Raw genomic sequence first — 12,046 nt, forward strand, 5'->3', positions numbered from 1 at the left:
GACCAGGCAGGGGCAGAAGGGAAGTGGAATTCCGGAGGGGCGGGGTTTGGGTAGCTGCTGTGCCCTGGATGTCCCTGGCTCCCCGATCTATCTCTGGGGTTTAGGGAGTGAGATGGAGTTCTTACCAGCTGCTCTGAGTGCAGTGGCTCCTGGATGACTCAGGATTCAGTTTCTCAACAGGACAGGAGCAGACCGACTCTGTGTCTGCTCCAGCCCAGAGGACCAGGCAGGGGCAGAAGGGATTCCATTATTTCTTAATTAGCTTTTGGGCCATGGGTAAGCCATCACAGCACTTTTGGCTGTTCAGTATTTATTCCTTACACAGTAGGCATAGACTGCTTAGGTTATATCCAAGGTCACTTCTAGGTCTTAATACTTCACTCTTTCTTAACTTGATGGTTATCTTCAGGAGGCATCCCTGAAATACTGAACAAGTGTAAGATTGCAACGGCTCCATTATATCATACACTTTCTGTATTATAGAAAGTCACAATAAATATTAAATAAATACAATGTGGCAACATTCCTCAAAATTCTCCATGGTATAAGGAATGAAGAATATGTTAAACTGTCTATTAATATGTGTGTAAGAAAAATTCACCTTTCCCTTGTGCTATTATTAGTTTAATGTTTCTGGGATCAGCTGTGCAACTTTTCATCCTTACTTCTTTGTGTTAGTCCCTGCAATGCCACTGTGAAGATTCTACCAGCTTTGCCCTTTAGGGATGGAATGAGCTCTTACACCTGAATTCTCATGGCCTGTGCCAATAATTGATATTTACGCTTCCTTTAGGTCCATTTTTCTTGGCAGAATTTTATCTGCTTTTGGAACTCAGTCTTCTGCAGTAAATGGGAGAAACTGAGGTTTTGGCAACACAGGAAAACATTATATGAAATGTAAAGAAATAATAAAAAATTATACATTCTTGATCTTAATTGTCATTTTGATAATATCTTGAATCAGCGAGAAGACAAACTTTTGGGATTATCAATGAAGGAATTACTAGGGGAGTTTAATTGAGATGCACTGTTATATGTGACTTGTTACATGACTTTCCTTACATGGCATACTTGAAACCTCACATTTGGAAAAATATCTCAACTCCTCACAATAGCTTACTCCTGCTAAAAGAACATATTCTCCAATTTTTTTCCTTGAATTCTTTTAGGATTTCCAGGGCTGGTGCTGGGAGCCTTGTTCTTCAACCATGATTGATGAATGCCTGCATTATCTAGACATATTATTATCAATTATCTTTGTTATCTTGGAATTAGTAATCTTGCCAGGCAGAGTAGGAAGGCAAGGATAATGAAAACTCTTTAATCTTGACATTCCAAGAGTTGTTAATGATCCCTGGGATTATTTACTGAAAAGGAAGTATAAAGGAGAAGAATATTACTATATTGTAGTCAAAAGGAAAAACAGAAGGATGCGTAAGCTACTCTGCCAAGAATAAAAAGCTCCAAGTCTATAGTTCATTTTTTTAACATTAGCCAATATAGGGCCTCTAGTTATCTCCCTGACATGCTACATTTTACTTATTACTGGAATTTCTAAAATTTTGTGAGCTTTGGGCCAGAAAACAGAGAGGAAGTATTATCTTTCAGTATGATAAACTATGGCTGTCAGGAGAAGACTTATATCCTGTAGTTAAGTGGCATGTTTAAGTTTCATTTGAAGGAAAATGCCCTGAATTCAGGGTCACATATATAAAGACAAAGGTTATTTCTACTAGCAGAAGCTAAGGATCCTATATTACTTACTGCAATCACAATTTGATACCTGTGAGTTTCCACCACACCAGAAGAACTGTAGAAGGATGTGGCAGTCTAGAATGTGTTCAAAACACTGACTCCAAAAGCCCACAGAGCAGTGTAGATAATACCTTGACAACATGAATACATTGGCTTTATTTGTTCTGCAACTATGTATAGACTGCTTCGAGCAGGAAGGTGTATGAATATAATACCCTTCATCTTGTCAGCAGTTGACAAAGATTTTGGCTCTGTGAAAGTCAATATGAGCATTCCTGCATCTTTGTTTGCATTTCTAAAATGATGCCAAACCCTGGATTTGATGGCTAGTGGATTTCTGTGACCACATGAAGTTGGCCATGATGTAACCTTCATGGGACATTGTCACAAAAGTGATGTCTAATGTTTAAAACCAGATCACATTGCTAGCAAAAGGGATTTACACACCTTTTCTTTTCAAAGTTGACCTTTAGTTTTGGGGGAAGGAAAATGAAACAAATAAATTGAACTCTAACTTATAAAAAGATGCAAAAACAACTTTTATGTAATTATATGTAGTTCTATGTTATAATCTAACTTCTTCTAGCCCATTAGCTTTCTTTATTATTCTCATCACTGGTTTTTATTACACAATAGTGGGTCAGAATCCACTGAGTCAAGGAGGAGTAATGAAGAACAGACAGGAGGTGGACCCATGGCCACTAAGGTGACTAAGGAGAACAGAGGCAGAGAGAGGAGCAAAGAGTCATACATACATGCAACTCCCCACCATAGGCTGATGTTTGGATACTTCTCATATGTAGTACAAGGACACAGATTCCAGGATTGTATCAGTACCAAATAACAGATCCAGAGATAATCCTTCTAAGTGAAGAACTAGGAAGCTTTATTTGGTGAAATATGCATGCCGGAGGAAGTGTGAGCTCCTCAATAAAGTGCACTACTGACCTTTTATAAGCAAACCTTAACGGAGGGGAAGACTATTGGTGAATTGCGTTGAGGAAACAGTGAAGATATTAAGAAATGTTTGAGATTTACTCTATGCTCTGTCCTCATATATGATCTTTAAGTCCTGTCATGGTTTCTTGTGGATGAAAAATACAGAGGTTTTAGAGCTAATTATTTGACATGCCATTTTAATGAAGGAAAGAATGCTCAGCAGTCAATTGTCTGGATCAGGAATCATGATCCTGGAGAGTCTTATGTCTTTACTGTTTATATAGTAACATGACTTATTGTTGTAATATACTTCTGTGGTTGCATCAGCCTTTCATTCTACACAATTTGTCTATGTTTCCATATGTTTGGCCAGCTTGCCTTATAAACCCCAACTCTTCTTGATCTTAGGCCTTTAGATGCTTTCTAAACTGAACTTTTGCTTTTCCTGTGTCCCCAGTTTTCTCAGTCCATTGACATATAATATAAGGAGTGTCAGTCTCTATAATTTGTACCAGTTATTTATACTGTATTTTCTATCTATCTATCTATCTATCTATCTATCTATCTATCTATCTATCTATCTATCTATCTACTTTTTATCTATATACCTGTTTTTCCTATAATCTATCAATCATTTACCCATAACCTATCCATGTATATACTTGTCTACCTATGTATGTATGTATGTATGTATGTATGTATGTATGTATGTATTATCTAGCATTTATATATACAATCATTCTAATCTGTCCATCTATCATCTATCAGTCATCTATACATCTGTCTAATCACCTAACTACCTGGTTATCTCTTTTTCTATATGATGTGAAGCTGGAAATATAGATGATCATGTTATATAACTTTATGTGAATGTTAAAAAAATTAAAGGTATGAATAATTTGGGAAATATAATAGCAGTAACAAAATATTTTTAATATATTGCAATTCTCTTGTATGATTCCAACATGTTAAATTTTTCAAAACATATGTTAAAATTAATAGCTCTGTATTTTATGAGGTATGTTGACTTTTAAATTAATTGAATTATTGATATTTCTACTAAATGGATATAAATATTTATGTTCATTTTAATACATTCCAGGGATACTCAGAAGGTGAAATATGCAACAGTGGCTGAATGACATTGTCATTAGATTTTATAATCAGTCACAGTTTTTAAGTACTGTTCAAGAAATAAACCCAAGTGCCCTGGAGGCTGCTGGAACATGAACATGCACTGCCTGCATTACCACCAATGCTGAAGAATTCAGAAGTTATACAAAGAAAAATTTGTAGTTACAAATGATTCTTAATAAAATATTTCTCCTCAAATTCCAGAAATGTAGCATACATATAGTATATATATATACACCCATATCATCAAATACAAATATAATAAAAATAAGCATTTTTGACATTTTTGGGTTAGAAATATTTTTACTAGATTTTTAAAGTTTTCTAAGGTTATAGTAAGTGTTCTACAAATGACTGGATATAAAATGTTCAGTTATCAAACTGAGTGTCATTGATTAGTGGTAGAAAATTTGGGAAGAAGATCTGTGAGAGGCAGCTAAGTCCCTGGAGGTGAAGACTCAAAGGGTATTTCATAGCTTAAGGCCCTACCTCTTGGTACACTGCTTATAATTAAAATTAACACCAATAAAATGTTAAGTAAAATCAGCAGTCTACAAGGTCATTGTTGTTCATTGCATGTGCTTTCTCTCCAATGATCACAGATAGGACACCACATTTCACTATTCTCTGTCACCCAAGGTGCCTTTGGGTTTCTGTGACAATATGTATTATTTTTCCTTAATTTTGATGACCATGACAGTTTTTTATAATTCTGTTCAGGCATATAGTTGTATATCTTCTTTATTGAACTTGTATTGGGTTTTTTATAAAACAGTACTGGGAGCTACGGATTTTAAGGAATGTGATCACAAAAGTGTACTGTCATTTTAATGATATCAGTTGAAGAACACACATAATCAAAAAAATTTATAATTGTCAGTATTGACTTTGATTCTTGGGCTAAGCGTCATCTTTTTATATACTGTACAACAAGATTAACCATTTTCCCCTCCCACTGTATTTTTCAGAAAGAAGTCACTCAGTGCACATACTTATAAGTCCGGGGATTGTTTGACAGCTACATGCAATAATAAATTATTTGGAATTTGTATGCTTGGTTTCTTCTGTCTATTTCCTCAACGTGACTTCATGGTGTTCATTTTATACTTTTAGTAACTATCCAATGTACTTTTATTTAGCTCTGTTTTGAATGTTTTGTTGTTTTTGTTGTTGTCAGTGTTGGTGGTTTGTTTTTTCAGATCTCCAATTACTTGTGATATAAAATGGTGCAAACATATTTGTTGCGTTTTCGCAGACTTGGGATGAACTCATTGGCCCAGGAGCCTTTAAATGTTACTATATCTCATATAACACCTTTTGTCTCAGTTGTCTCTCCCTCCTTTCATTCTGTCTCTCCTCATTCTTCTCCCTCCCTTTCCAATTTCATTTTCTTCTGCCTTTTATTTTATCTCTTCTTTTTTTTAACTTTCCTTTATTTTTACTGAATTTATAGAATTTTATTGACATCACCTTAACCTTCTATTTTTAAATTTGATCTTTTCTTGTCATTAGGCTTATGTGAAGCTTACAAAAATTAACAGATATGTATACATTTTATCTAATTGTAAAAGATCTATTGCCTTTTATTGAAAATAATCATGATTCATTAAGTATTTGCTTTCCTATATTTATAAATTTTTTATTTATACTTTGATCCAATTTTCCATAGGGAACTTTAATTGAATACAGAGGATTTTCTTTGATCCTTTCCCTAAGTCATTTTACAGTCTCCAAACTACAGTATTTGAGTTTCTTGGTAGTAATATCAGATTTTGAATACCAAACATGTCTGAGTTAATCTAAAAAAGATAATTTCTCATCTCTTCTTACATAAAGATCATTTATTTATTTAATATTTCTTGTAATTATATTCTTACATTCTTGACAATTCTGTTACATGTAAATTTTACTTATAATATAAATATTACTTGCTTATGATTGCTATTGGTATATTAATAATGTATTCTTACATGGGTTTTTCCAACTTAAATAATTCATCTCTCCATCATTGCTTCTTATACTTTTCTGTATCTTCCTGTGTTTTCTATGGATATTAAAAGCTAGTTGCTTTTTTTCATACCTTGACACAAGCAAAAGTCATCTGGGTAGAAGGAACTTCAATTTTGAGATAGACCTCCACCTGATTGGCCTATAGGTAAGGCTGCAACATTTCCTGATTGATGACAATGTATGAGGTTTCATTCCACTGTCAGTGGCGCCCATCATAACTGAGCCACATAAGCAAGGTAGCACTATAAAGCATGGAGAACAAGAAAGTAAGCAGGGATCTTCTATGATCTCTTCTTCAGCTCTTGCCATAGTTTAATTTCTGTATTCATTTCCCACAGTAATGGACTGTAATCCATCTGACAAACAAAATCTTTCCTCCTCAAATTGCTGTTGGCTGTATTGTTTTATTACAGCAACAGTAAGCAGAATAAGACAGGTGTGTTGTTCCTTTAAGACAGGAGATTCAGTAAAGTTTTCTAAAATAAACTATAAGGTGGAATACATTTTGGTGATCATACTTTCTTCTTATTTAATTCTACTTTTGATTTCTAAAAAACTTGCTCCAGTATTCAAAATTAAAAGTATACCACCTTGGTGATGTGATGATTTATTCTTTGACCTTGGAACCTCTATTGATGATCAGGAAATGTCTGATGCAAGGCCAACTAAAACTACTTCATATAGCACATTAGTCTTTTATTGACATGCTTCTTAACCCTTTCTCTTTTGCTTTGATGATATTTAGTTTTCTCAGAATGGACACGCCTGCAAGTTTTCCTTCATTCATTCTGGTGGTAATGTTAATGTTCATTAGCTTAAGATATTTTCGTCTAATTTCTGAATGTCTTTCTTTACTACATTGTTATTTCCACCGTAAATTCTCCATTTATATATTCTGGATTATCTTTGTGAAGATCACTGTTTACCTCACAGTCCCTCATTTGATGTCCATTGTTTTGTCTTCATTTATCTTTTCATAGATCTGTCCCCTCTTGTCCAATCTTGAGTTGATTTATTTCAACAAATATGCTTTTCATTTAGAAAACAGTCTTTATTTCAAAATCTTTCTTGCTTCTATTACACATTTGTCCTTTTCTCCCTCTTATCTTGTTTATTTAATAGTTTCTTGTTAAATGTAATTTTATAATACTTCTATTTATAATGCTATATATTTGTGTTTCTATGGACTGATGAAATTCCTACACCTTGTATGCTCAATAATATATTTTAAATACCATCATATTTAGGGATAATATCTATACATTTGTGTGAGGGATGGTTTTACATGTTGCTACCACTACTCAAAAATATTAGCCTTATTTCCTTAGGTTTGGATTGTCTGTAATACTTAACATCAATCTAGGATCATATCTGATGCACTTTAAGCATGCTGATTATTCAGGAGAAACTCTGTTTTTCTTTTCATAGCTTTGGTGACAAACTTTCCTGCTCTTATCCTAAACAAATAGTTGGTGAGGTTTTCCCTATTTTTCAGTGCATCTTGACATCTCAATGGATGGCATCTTTCTTTTTATCAATTTACAATTTCCAAAGTGTATTTCTACTCTCCTGGTTAAGATTTTTATTGCTGTGAAGAGATACCATGACCACATCAACTCTTACAAAGGAAAGCATTTAATTGGTTCAGAGGTTTAGTCCATTAACAACATGGTAGGATGCATTGTGGGAAGGAAGGCAACATTTAGGCAGACATGTTAATGGAGAGGTAGGTGGTGAGAGTTATACATCCTGATCAACAGGCAATAGAAAGAGACAGTGAACCACTAGTCCTGTTTTGACCTTCTGAAACTTCAAAGTCAGCCTCCAGTGACACACTTCCTTCAAAATATTCATTCCTATTCACACAAGGCCACACTTCCAAACATGCCATCCCTTATGAGTCTAGAAAGCTTTTTTCTTTTTCTTATTTAAAATACTTTAAAATTTATTCTTTATGAATTTTACATCTTGCATTCCTAATTCCACTCATTTCCCAGTCCCTCCATATCTGCTCTCTACCCTTGAAACAGCCATCTGAAACAAAACATAACAAAACAAAAACACACACCAAAAAAGAATAAAAATAAAGCACCTTGTAAGCTTCCTTGTTTTCAATCAGACTATCATACCCACAAATGCCCTAAGTTATATGGTGTGTGTGTGTGTGTGTGTGTGTGCGTGTGTGTGTGTTTCTTTGCACTATGTACATTTATCTTTCTCTTTCTGGTTGTCAATGTGTTTTAATTTTGTTTTCTTGAAACTCTTAGTTATATTTTATCTATTTTATATTGTGTAATAGATAAATACTGAATTAGAATTCTACTATGTTCTTGAAACATTAAAGTATATCTGTATTATAAAACCAAGAACTATCATTAACAATAGTAATGTAGCAACAAGAAAAAGTACCAGTGCTTAAGTTTGATATTGATTAAAGAAGGTGGTTAGCAGGGAGTGAGAGAAAAGTTAAAACATTGAACAAAATTACTTTACTAATTATAAGGTATAGATATTCTACCATAAATTAAATAATTCACTAATATTTAAGAGAATTTGACAAGAAATCAGAGTGCTCTTGCAAAAGTAAAGCTGGAGTAACTCAAACAGTGACATCCACTTCTAGAAAGATTTTTTTCATTCATAATTACAGATGGTAACCTGTCATCTAGCACAGCTAGCCTAATAATTTTCAAGTGGGAACAAGAAATTGTATTACCATAAAAATTGTCAGGGGAGATAAATGCAAACACTGATAATTTTATCATTTTATTTATGGGTTTTTTATTTGGAAATTATCTAAAATTTGACTAAAGTAACACAGACCATTTTGTTTTGTTGTTCCTTTATACGACAAGGAATAGACAAGTAGATCTGGCTTTCCTTCCTCGGTTCCACTATCTGATTTCATAACAGTAGAAAGAAATGTTGTCTAAAATATGTACTTCTATGTAGATTCTATGCCGAGATCTTGCATTTCTAATCATTCTTCACCAGGTATGTGCAAGGCCTCTTCCATTCTGCTTAATTGTCAAGTGCATTCTTGAAAATGCTTAATGACAGCCACATAAATGATAAGGAGTTACTGATGTGAGTCACTTAGTCACTGAACCAGCAGGATGTAAGTGAGGCTAGAAAAATCAGATAACTGAGGCTGTACTGTGACCCACGTAGTTATATGCCATGTGTTATACGAAGTGAACCTAGTAGATGATTTTAAGATTTGGATTTTATTGATGTATGCATGGAGGTAGGAATGTTTAACTTGCCTGTGATTACTAGACGGGTGAATCTGAGGATAGCAATATTGAATGGAGATCAGTTCAGAATATTGACATTATCTAGATACATATTGGCCACACAGACTCAGAATAGGTTCATGACCATAGCACTGAGGCCAGTAGAATGTGATATTTTCTGGAAATAACCAAGGAATAAAATTTGCAGGTACTATTAACAGGCTTGGTATAGTGTGTGTGTAAAAGAAGATCGAGTAAAACTTGTCTCCATGGCTTCTTTCTTAGTTGCCTGTATAAATAATAGTACCATAAAATAGTTTCTGGATAGAAATAGAAAGAATAGCTTTCAAGAAAAATAATGAGATCCTGGAATTTTGATGTGTTGATTTTGCATTGCCTGTGAGACATGTCTGTAAAATTGGATGTACAGTAGATTTCTGCTTGCACCTGTGTCCAAGGATACAGTGCTGATGAAAGGTAAATTTTGAGAAATGTGAGTATTTCAGTGGTTTTTAATAAAACATTAAATTACCCACAGGACTCAAGCAATATCTTCCATGAATATCATTACTACACAATTGAATAGTATTGAGATCAAGAGTTAAAAGTACAGAAAATGTTAGAGTTCTGTGCCATCCAGACAAAGTTATGATTTATGAGTAGCCAAAAAAAAAAAAAACTGAGTTTCGTCAGAATGGCTACGATAAAAATCACAAGTGATAGCACAGGTGAGCGAAGATGTGGAGCAAGGGAAACTCTCCTTCACTGGTGGTGGGAGGACAAAGTTGTACGACCACTTTGGAAATCAATTTGACAGTATCTTAGAAAACTGGGAATAATTCTACCTCAAGACCCAGTTATAACAAAAGATGCCCCGCTATATTACAGGGACACTTTCTCAACTACATCCATAGCAACTTCATTTGTAATAGCCAGATACTGGAAATAATGTATATGTCCCTCCCCTGAAGACAGATTAAAAAAATTGTTTCATCTACACAATGGAATACTATTCAGCTATTAAAAACAAAGAGATGATTAGTTTTGTAGGGAGATGGATGGAACTGGAGAATATAATCCTGAGTGAGGTAAATTTGACCCAATAGGTCATGTGTGGTATGTACTCAGTTATAACTGGATATTAGCCATAAAATTTAGGTACCATACTACACTACACAGATCCACAGGAGCTAAACAAGACGGAAGGCCCAAATGAGGGTGTTTGAGTTTCATTTAGAAGGAGGAATAAAATAGTCATAGTAGGCAGATAAAGGGAAGGAACTGGGTGGGAGAGGGGAGTGGGAGGGAAATTGAGGGGATCAGGATCAGGTGTGGGGAAAGACAGGGCAGATGGCCAGATGGCCATCAGAATGAATGGAAATCTGCAGCTTGCAGTGTGTGGGGCCTGTGGGGACAGACATCTTAAGGATGTGCCAAAGACCTGGGATAACGGACGTTCCCAAGAATAAACTGGGTTACCTTAGCTGGGACTCACAGTGTTGAGAATATGAAACCTGAAGATGCCACTTCCTATAGCTGAGCAGGAACCGCAGTATAGCCACAGGGACACTGTGGTTTCTGGCTCATGGAGTGGCACTATTTGGAGGTATGGTCTTGTTGAAGTAGGTGTGGCCTTGTTGGAGGAAGTGGGTCACTGTTGGGGTGGGCAATGAGACAATTCTAACAATGTGAGAGCCAGTTTTCTCTTAGTGGCTTTCAGATGAAGAAGTTGAATTCTTACTTCTTCTTGTGCCGTTACTGCCTGAATGCTGCCATGCTCTCATCTTAATAATAATGGACTGAGCCTCTGAATCTGTAAACCAGCCCCAACTAAATGTTGTACGTATACGAGTTCCCTTGGTCATGGTGTCTTAAAATCATAACTAATACAGACAACAACTCACCCCAAAACATATTCTGCCCTGCCTACAAGAAATTCAAGTAAGGGAATTGGAACTGAGAAAAAATAATGGCCAAGCAATAACTAGCTCAACTAGAGACCCAACTCATGGGCAATCACCAGTCTCTGATACTACTAATGATACTCTGTTATGCTTGTAGACAAGAGTCTTGGATGGTTCTCCTCTGAGAGGCACTACCAGCAGCTGACTCAGACAGATAAGAACACCCACACCTAAACATTGGATAGAGATTGAGGACTCTTATGGAACTGAAATAAGGGACTGCCTGTAGTAAGCCAGTATGGAAATATCTCAGTAGCCCACCACAGCTCTTTGTGAAAAACAAAGAAAAAACATTTCTTCCCATTTTCCTAACCTTAGCCCTGGACAACGGCTGTATAGATTTCATTTATGCTTGACTGCTTTTCAGTTGGCCTTGGTGTGCACAATTATTCTATTATATCTGACTTTCTTACTTTCTCCTTCTGCTCTGGTGAATTATGTAAAAATCTATGTTCTTTGATGTAATGATTCTTAATTAAAAAATTAAGTCAATGGGGCACAGCACAGCACAGCACAGTCCCAACGGCCCAGGCACATGCTGTGTGTTCTCATCTTGAACAATGCAATAATCACACAATGGTAGTTCCAGATTAATGCTTGATTTGCAAAGAAAGTTTGAAGAAATTATTAGAAAATGAAATAGAGCCAATCTTGGGGCCCAGAGAAAGAAAAAAACTATTTGAGTTATGAAATAAGTTTTGAAAAACATTTAAGAGTGGTTCTAGGATAAGCAAGTATAGAATACATAAAATCTTATACTAGTAAAACTAAGTCAAAACAATATACAGAAGCAGAAAGCTAGCAGAACTACTGAGTTAAGCATTAACTTGATGGCAGCTGGCCACTGCCTGGCAGCTTTGCCCATGTCATTTATTGTTACAGCTTTACAGGAAAACACAAGTACCTGACCTTGAATCTCTGAGCTCTGAAGTATAATAAGTCAAAAGTAAAGTTTACTCTCAACCCCAGCCTGGTCCTTTTGGCTGGAGCAGACACATAGCTGGTCTG

This window comes from Grammomys surdaster, unplaced genomic scaffold (assembly GCF_004785775.1).
Source record: "Grammomys surdaster isolate TR1022 unplaced genomic scaffold, NIH_TR_1.0 191, whole genome shotgun sequence".
Classification (NCBI taxonomy): domain Eukaryota; kingdom Metazoa; phylum Chordata; class Mammalia; order Rodentia; family Muridae; genus Grammomys; species Grammomys surdaster.